Raw genomic sequence first — 10,296 nt, 5'->3', positions numbered from 1 at the left:
TGGAGTTGATTTCTCAGTTTTTCAGAAAACTGTATGAGTTTTCAATTCAAATCTATTGGTGTGGGCAGAACAAACATATTTAATGCAATTACTGATGAAACACTGATCACCTAGTAATCACTTAAACTATACAGCTGATGAATGAAATCAGTATAAACATTTCAATCAATAACACATTTATTGATTACTATTTATGTGCTAACAACTGTGACAGGTGATTTCACATCTTGTTACTTAATTACTCAAGATAGGTGTGTTTATTCACATTTCCCATTCCTATTGCTGAGCATTCTGCAGAGAGTTAAGTTGTTTTTTCCATAGGTGTCACATGCCAGAACCAGATGAAGCTCTACTTAACACTACCAAATCAGAGTTGTATGAAAATATAATTCTATAGATGGAAGATTCCTGAGAGATGACATAGTCAAACTTTCTGTAAGCACCACAATGTTACCACATAAACCTTTGAATTTTCCTGAGATTAGTATTCATTACCTCACAGTATAGTCATTTTCATTGCTGTGTAGCTTTGTTTGTTAGAATGTCTTCTTTATATTACACTGAAATGGCTCCCTGAAATTTTACCAAATCAGTCTTAGTTTTCTCCTCCAGAATTACACAACAAACTTCAAAATCTTCTTCCACGGGGACGCCATGCTTCCTGTAATTGAAGATAAAATCATAACCTCTCTTACTAAGACTCATCTCCCCTGCGGCCTCAGCTGTATTAATTGTTCCTCATTTAAACAATTTCAATATCTTGTACAAATATTATGCTACCATTTGAATACACTTACCTTGCAACATCCAATACTAATTACATAATCGATTATATGTATAACATATATACACATATAATCAATAAATATAAATAATTATGTTGTAGCTTTAATTTAACAGTAGTCTCTCACTTCCCTTATTCTGGATTATATAACCTAATAATGCAGGTTACATTTTGTTCTTTTTCCAAGTCTTTTCAGATGATTTTGACTAGTTTCTGTCATCCAGAAACTAGTTCTCAGCCTTATTGTTTGAACACACTAGTGTATCATAATCTATGAAGTACTTAACTGTGTCTCGGGAATTTTGTTGCAACTGATAAGCACTGTAAAATGTGGGTTATTTACTTTAACATTATTTCAGTGAGTCAAGGTTTTACTTAATGTAACTAATTTACATTCCAATGTTCTTTATTAAATAACAAAGAAAATATGAAATGGTCTATAGTTTTTGAACAATGAAGGATGGCTATATTGAGACTATCCAATATCATGTGTGCCTTGATTAAAAATATAAATAAATATAAAATCCACAAACAACAAAAAAACGTTGGTTTGTAAGTTCTTTTTTATTTTCCCCAAAAACGTTAGAAATTGTTTTATGTGTTTATTTTTGCAAATGTGTGTTAAATTTCCTGGGTTATATAACCAGGATAAAAACTGCTGAGTTATAGGGCGTGGCTTTTTTCAAGTTTACTGAATATTGACAAAATGTTTTTCACATTGGTTATAGAAATATGCACATTTTCAGCAGTATATTAAAAGTTTTATAGCTCCACATTCTTTTTCTGTCTTGTTCCTTACCTGTTTTTTGCCCCAGTTTTATTGAGACATAAAACTGACATATAACATTGTATTAGTTTAAGGTATACAACATAATGATTTGATATAGGTATATATTGTGAAATTATTAACACAATAAATTTAGTTAACATCTATCACCTATCATAGTTACATTTTTTTTCTTGTGATGAGAACTTTTAAGATCTACTGTTTTAACAACTTTCAAATATACAATACAGTATTGTTACCTATAGTCACCATGCTGTACGTTATATCCCCAGGACTTACTTATAACTGGAAATTTGTACATTTTGACCCATTTTCCCCCAGCTCCCCCATTCCCATTTCTGGCAACCATCAATCTGTTCTCTGTTTCTATGAGTTAGGTTTTTTGAGATTCCACACATAAGTGATATCATACAGTATTTGTCTTTTACTGTCTGACTTATTTCACTTAACATAATGCCCTCATATAATACATGTCATAAATAGCAGGATCTCCCTTTTTTCCTGGCAGAATAATATTCCATTGTATATTTATACCACATTTTCCTTATCCATTCATCCATCGATGGGCGCTTAGGTTGTTTCCATGTCTTGGGTATTTTAAATAATGCTTCAATGAACATGAGGGTGCAGATATCTCTTTGAGATGATGATTTCATTTCATTTAGATATACACACATAAGTGGGATTAGTGGATCATATAAGTAGTCCTCTTTCTAATTTTTTGAGGAACTTCCAAACTATTTTTCACAGTGACTGAATCAATTTACTTTCCCACCAATAATGTACAAAGGTTCCCTTTTCTCCACATCCTTGCCAATACCCATTATCTCTTGTCTGGCCCAACTAACTTGGAGCTCATAAGAGATTGGAAATTAACTGCTTCTTTCCTTTGGGATATATTCTTAGTAGATTTTCACATTTATCCCCCTTGTTACTATTGTATGCATAACATTTCTTTTGGTCTGCTTGTCTATCCCTATTGTAACATGTATTACACCATGTTAATTTTTCTTGACTTACAATAAGACATTGTGATAGAGAACTCTCCTCTGACATGACTCTCCTTCCTGTCATGTTTCCTTTTTTTTTTTTTTAAGATTTTATTTATTTGAGAGAGAGAGAATGAGAGACAGAGAGCATGAGAGGGAGGAGGGTCAGAGGGAGAAGCAGACTCCCTGCTGAGCAGGGAGCCTGATGTGGGACTCGATCCTGGGACTCCAGGATCATGACCTGAGCCGAAGGCAGTCGCTTAACCAACTGAGCCACCGAGGCACCCCCTGTCATATTTCCTTACCAATTTTTAAAAGATCACATCAAATCTGTTTTTATACTCTATTGCAATAGATTTTTACAATATGGTTGAAGAGCAAATAAATATTTTCCCTTTGAAAATTAAGAGGGGAATGAGACTCAATGACATCAGAGTACTTCCCATAGCATCTAGCAAAGTGTTTACACATTGTCAGTACCTAATTAAAGTTTTATTGTTATAGTAAGAGATAATACCAGTGAATGCATTAACTAGTACATAAGATATAAGCTTTTTTAAATAGAAGGTTCTTAAATAGAAACTTCTTGTGGGCTAGGGCCATTCTACTTTTTTTCTTTTTCCCTGTGCATGTAATAGACAAGCTGGCAGATATTTGATGAAAGCTAATGATTTCATTTGGAGTTCACAAGATATGCTTTGCTGCAGGTAACAGAAGACCTGCCTAAAAGTGTTTTTAAAAATAAGGGTTAGGGGCGCCTGGGTAGCTCAGTCTGTTGGGCGTCTGCCTTTGACTCAGATCATGATCCCAGCGCCCTGGGATCAAGCCCCACATCAGGCTCTGTGCTCAGCAGGGAGCCTGCTTCTCCCTCTCCCTCTGCCTGCCTACTTGTGATCTCTCTCTCTCTCTCTGTCAAATAAATAAAATATTTTTAAAAAAGGGGTTAATAATCTTGCATAATAAGACTTCTGGAAGTAAAGGTTTTTAGATTTGGTTAATTCAACAGATCAGCAAGTGCTAAGATACATAAGGACCGCCTGTTCTATTTATTTTAATTTTGGTTCTTTTCTTATAGCTACATCACAGCTATCAAAGCTCCAAGTTGATATCCTCATAACAATGCCCCAAAATAATAAGAAAAGACAGGGTTTCTCCTCATGTCATCTCATTGATCATAGAGTCAATCAGGCCTATAATCTCCCAGCCACCTTCTTTCTATGTCCAATGGCTACATGCAGACTCCTATCATTCATTAGCCAGGACTAGTTATGATTTATCATCAGGCAGAGTCCATCTTACCTGAGCATAATGCTAAGGGATACTGGAATAAAACCAAGTTCCTTTTACCAGGGAAAGAAGATGAAATTTTTTCCTGATAGAAAGTCAACAATTTGTCACATGAAGTTTCATGTTTTCAAGTCTGTAATAGGGACAACATAGCAAACATACTGAAACGAGTGATTATTTAGGATTTTTCTTATTTCATTTCATTTATAGAGCTCTTTAAAAGAAATGTGGATACTTTCCAATGTCTTTAAATTTTGATAATTTAAAGTGATTTTTAAAAGGCATTTGCTCCTGATTAGTAATATAACAATCTGTTTTTCACCCACAGTTATCTTTATCTTGTCAACATAAGATTGTGCTTTCTTAATTGCTTTTTAGAAATTTTAGGGAAAAAACCCAATACAGAAAAGTGATGGATCCCCCCCAGAAGAGCCTACATTGTAGGAATCCCAGTAAGTGTAAAAAAAAGTACATATATATATATATATATAGAGAGAGAGAGAGAGAGAGAGAGAGAGAGATATTTTATTTCCCACAGATAGAGCAGAATTTATGTATCCAAAAAATTATTTTTCCATCAAAATTAACATAATTTACAGTTAATTATAACTATGTTATGTAAATCTCTCCTGGGATATCTCTTTAGAGATTATCTTGATTCTATATCACCTCTCTTTCTTCTTGATTTTTCTTTTCTTTTTTTCTTATGGGTTTTTTTTGTTTGTTTGTTTTTTGTTTTTTGTGGAAGGAGAGGAAATAGAGTCCTGATTTAATTGATTTCCATTGTCAAAAATAATTTCTAAATTTCTAGGGGCGCCAGGGTGGCTCAGTCAGTTAAGCGTCTGCCTTTGGCTCAGGTCATGATCCCAGGGTCCTGGGATCTAGCCCTGCATCAGGCTCCATGCTCAGTGGGGAGTCTGCTTCTCCCTCTCCCTCTGCCCCTCCCCCCCACTGCCCTGTGCTCATGCTCTCTCTCACTTGCTGTCTCTCTCTCTCAAATCAATATATAAAATCTTTAAAAAAAATGTCTATATCCAGTAGTTTTTATGAACTAATCTTGTTACAAAGATTTAGGGGTCAAAAATAAGTTTTGATAAAAAAAAAGAGTGACTTCTGCCTTTTTTTCTAAACTACTCCAAATACAGTCTTATAAAAGTAGTTCCAGTATACTTTTGAGCAACAGAATCAATACCATGACAAGCATATAGATTTATAGATTATATGTTAAAAATATTCACTCAGATCTATTTCTATTGTTCTCATTGTTGTTAATCTGTCTAGTTTCTTTTATCCCTGTAACAATGTATACATATTTTAAATATCTTGATTTTCCTTGCAACAATGTTTCAGTAATTTGAATTAGATGTTGATAAGTGATCCTCAAGTGTCAACTGATCTTTTACACTATCATTTGCCTGATAATTGGAATCAGTCCAGTATTGTCTTTCTGATGAGACTGGCAATCCTAGGATATGAATTATGTGATGGACAATTTCTCTGAATATCCTTGCTGGCTTCATAAAATAGTTTGGGATATGCTGAGCTTGTGAAACAGGTAACTAAAGTAGGAAGTGGATAAGATTTCTAACTTAAATTGGCCATTTTATGAAATGAACGAACTAGCTTCCATTTCCTGAATAAGGAATGATTTCTTCCGTTCTGTGAATTGGATGGCAATTGATATAGAGGATAGGGGTGGGGGGGGTTGTGAACTAATAATAATCCTTTGCATATGAAAAGCAGCACTTCCAAGAATTGGCGTGAGATGTTGCAACTGTGGAGTTGGGGAAAGATATAAGTCGCTTTTCTCACATTTTTGAAAATTTACCTCCACAGGATTAAGTTTCCATGCCCTTATTTTGGGGAGGTAACTTGTACTTGTGAGGTGAGGTCTATACTGTATAAAACAAAATGGAAGAAGAAGTTAAATAGAGAATTGGGACATGGTAAACAGTTATATGGATTTCCTGTTTCCTACCTGCATAACGCAGAGTGGCAAAGTACCTTCACACACGCAGACACACATGTGCGCATGCATGTGTACTCACGTGTACACACGCATACCTGTTTTCTAGTTTGGAGATCCCCACATGGTTTACCTGGCTGAGCTGAATTCATTTCCTTTCTTTTTCTTTCTGTCATACCATTCCTTTTGTTGCTTTAATAACTTCTTTTCCTATGAACCCTGTATTTGTCTCCTTGTACTTATGCATTACCCACTATTAAAATTTTAATTGCATCTTTATACTGTTTACTACTTTGCTTATTAACATTATGCTTCTCTTCTGTCTTATACTATAAGCTCACTGTGGACATCGAACACATTTTTTAATTTCTCAGAAATTTCCACATTGTTTGGCACACAGAGGGCATTTGAGAATAACTGTGTGTTGAGTGAGTTAAAGTACATCCCTCAGTGCTGAGCACATTGAAAATGTGTAAATGATTATATCTTGATTGATCTATTATCATCATAGACTAACCATTTTTCACTAGAGTGACCAAAATTATTTATTAAAAAAGTATATACACTTATGCACACACTAAAAGTGAAGGCACAACTTAAGAGTTTGGTTATTAGAGTTGGTTTAAAGCTTTAAGTCATATATATTCAATATTTCCCTCATAAGTCTTTAAATTACTCCAAAGTACTGGGGTGCCTGGGTGGCTCAGTTGGTTAAGCAGCTGCTTTCGGCTCGGGTCATGATCCCAGAGTCCTGGGATCCAGCCCCATGTCTGATTCCCTGCTCAGTGGGGAGCCTGCTTCTCCCCCTCCCTCTGCAGCTCCCCCTGCTTGTGCCCTCTCTCTCTCTGTCAAATAAATAAATAAAATCTTTAAAAAAATACTCCAAAAGTACAAAGAAAAATTAGTTTTATTATATCTCACTAAACAAAAAATTTCTCCCTCTCTCTCTCTTAGTATATATACCACACACACACTCATCCATGTTTCTTGGCATTTTTAACCATTTTGCATTGAAGATAACTAACACATGCCTAGAGAGAATAGGATTAGGATTATTGTTGGCCATTTTAAACCATTTAGAAATGTTTGTTCTTACCTACAATGTTGACTTAATTCCTCAAACTCTGAATATGCATAATAATGGATTTTTTCTTCATAGGGATTAAATGAGATAGTATGGTTTATATCATCTGTGAATTTTATGTATTTATTTACAGATTCATTCACACATTCAATAGATATTGACACAGTGCCTACTATGAGTGGGTGGTATTCCAGACAATGGAAACAAGAAGGTAGAACTGATGAAGGCAGGTGAGATCCCTTCTCCCTTAAAGCTTCAATGTACTTGAGAGAATAAAAAATAAACACACAAAGCAAATAAATATCCAATAGTGTAAATGCTAAGAATTCCATTCAATTGGGTGTTGTTTAGAATATAAGTACTACAGTGAGTCAGTATTGTAAGGACCCTAAGGCAGGAAACAGCCAGGGTTGTTTTCTGAGGAGGAAGAAAACTATATGCTGGCACTTGGGCAGTGAAGAAGGCACTGTTCTTGATGTAATCAAAGTGGTAGACAGGAATCAGATCATGTGAGGCCTTATAGGCTAAAATAAAGAGTTTGAACATTATTTGAAATTCAAAAAGAAAGCATTGGGGTTTCCAATAGGGAAGTGACATGATCAGATTTACATTTTAGCAAAGATTACTCAGGCTGCTATGTGGAAAATGCATTGCAAAAGGTAAGAGGGGAGTCAGGGCAACTAGTTAGGAAGCTCCTGCAGAATTCCAATCAAGAGATGATCTGGAATACTCTAGCAAGTTGGAAGTGGAAATGGAGAGAAACAGATTCAAAATCTATTTCAGGTATTAATTCTAAAATGGGTAAGAGGGTTAAATGTAATTATAGTGTGAATAGACAGTGTGTGTCATGTGGTTTGTTGATTATCCTCATCATTATTGGATGATAACACCAGAATGACTATGGCTTGTCATACAGCAGCTTAGCAGAGCAGTAGAAACAGACGGCCTGGATATTAGAGAAGTAGTTTAAACCTTCTGTGTTTCAGTGTTCTCATCTATGAAATGGGCAATATTATATAACACAGAGTTAGTGACAGGATTAATATATACAAAGTACTAACAACAGTGTCCAGTACTAGTAATGCTACGTAATATGATAAAACTAATTGTTACTTTTGAATGTCCCTTATGCACCAACAACATGACTTAATGGAAAGAAAGAGGAGTTTGGAACCTATCCTTGAACTCCACAATGCACCTTTTATTCTTGGCCTTGAACATGCTGCTCAACCTATCTGAACCTCAGTTTCCCCACCTATAAAATGGAGATACTAAATCCTACATCATAAGAGTAATGTAAGGATTAAATGGAGTATTTGTAAATCAAATTTGTGATTGGCACTGGCAAGAAACTTAAATATTAGTTACTGTGAAAAGTCGACTGTTTCCAATTCTTTATTTCTTCTCTTCTATAAAATTTAAGATGTTGATCTTAGCCATTTGACTTTCTTGGCCAAGTAGATGCTGCCCACAACACTCAAGGACAGTCTTTATATGTATACATATGTATATGTCCAGGGCTTTGGCTTGCCTTGTTGTGGTCTTGCAATGTGTCATGAGAAGAATATGGCCCAGGTAGTTACTGGTCCAAGGAGAGTAAGGAAACAAATGGAGCAGATCTGAAGCTGGTCTGAAACTGGGAGCCAAGCTCAATGAAGCCACGGCTGACCCAAAGACCTACGCGAGTAAGGAAAGAAGTATTTATTGTTATCAGATATTGGGATTTTGAAGATAATTGTTACGCAGTTTTATTGCAGTAAATGTCACTAATACATTACCTTCTCCCCTTCTTTCTTTTAAACCATGCCAATTCCCAATACTTTAAATTGAATCCAAAACATAATTTTTCTGTGTGACTTAATTTTTAAGTATAATTCTCTAGGACTTAGTTAATATTAATTATCAGTAAACTAGGATTGTTCATAGCAACCATGTGACTAGTATTGTGGTAGATTCTCTTGGGAGAAAAACAAGATAAACCATGAAACTTGATAAACCCACAATTTCTCACTGAGAACATACTATGAGTCTTTATGAAGTCCTATGTCCCAGGCATGTTCGAGAACTTTGAGATGAAGGGACTGTGGTAGGCAGGCAAAGTTTCTTAGACGATGTTGGTATTGAGTTGGACATGAAGGGTAGGTATATTTCTACAGTGCCACCTGAATTCTGAAGCAGCTGAGCCCTACAAATACTGGCTATGAAAAGCACAGGAGTCATTATTCGGTCCCCGACTTTGTTTCTTCTGGGGTGTAAGGAAAAGCTGTCTTCTCTTCCAGCCCCAGGGCCAGTCTCCTGACTGCACATTCATCCACCTGCCTAATGGCACCTGCTTTCCTCAGAGGCTATCGGCAAGACAACTTTTGTTTGATCAAATTCATCTTCTGACTCTTGTTTTTGTCTTTAATAAGCCAAAGTGACACTTTACATTGAAAGTTAAAAGGGGAAGAGATAGGGGAAATCCACTGATTTACTGTTTTATTAGGTTTCTGATTGGAAACAAAGATGAGCTGTGGCCTTACGTGGAAAATCACCCATCTTTCACCTCTGAAGGTTTCAGATTTGAACTTGGTGTATTATTTATCCTAACTCTGTCAGACTCTGTGATTGCAGTTACAGAGCATCCAGGGGAAGATGGGAGGCAATTGCTAGAAGAGAAATTTTGAGCAGATGCAATCAAGCTATTGTCTTCCCCACCCTTTCAGCTGTACACCTCAACAGTGAAGGAAAGAAGGAAGGAATAAAGAAGGAAGGAAGGGTGGGGAAAAGAAGGGAAGAGGGAAGAGGGATAGCTATCTCTTAAGCAAGTAGTATAAACCATGCACATGTTAGATACTTCATGATATATGTGGTATATACATTTATATACTTGATTAATTGTACATGCTGTCCCCCAAAGCTACATATTAATAGATCCATTTTACAAATGATGAGTTTAAATAAATTGCTTGATAACCTGCAGCTAATAAGAACCTATATTTAAATATGAATGGAATAATTAAATAATATCAAGAATAATCATCTCATTTAAACTTTATAACAACTGTCTAAAGACATTTTATTATTGTCCAGTTTTAGAGGAAACAGGCTAATAAAGGTTTAACAACATGCAAAAAAATCATACAGCTTATAAATGGCAGAGCTCAGCTCATACTTGAAACTACCTAACTACAAAGCTCCTGCTTTTCTTCTTCTAATTAATGAATATAGTTATTCATTAATGAGATTTAATGAGATTATAAGGACAAAACTCACTTGTTTTCCAAATATGTTTTGGAAAAGAAGTGCAGTTGGTGATTATGACAGACCTTGAGTAGTGCAGTTTCTGTGCTGGTTTATATGTCTTGCCTAATTTAAATAATTTCCAAGTCCCTTTTTTTTTCAGTTGTTACAAAGTAA

Source organism: Phoca vitulina, unplaced genomic scaffold, assembly GCF_004348235.1.
Source record: "Phoca vitulina isolate PV1807 unplaced genomic scaffold, GSC_HSeal_1.0 scaffold12, whole genome shotgun sequence".
Taxonomy (NCBI): Eukaryota; Metazoa; Chordata; class Mammalia; order Carnivora; family Phocidae; genus Phoca; species Phoca vitulina.
The sequence above is the reverse complement of the archived record's forward strand: the minus strand, read 5'-3'. Positions refer to the sequence as shown.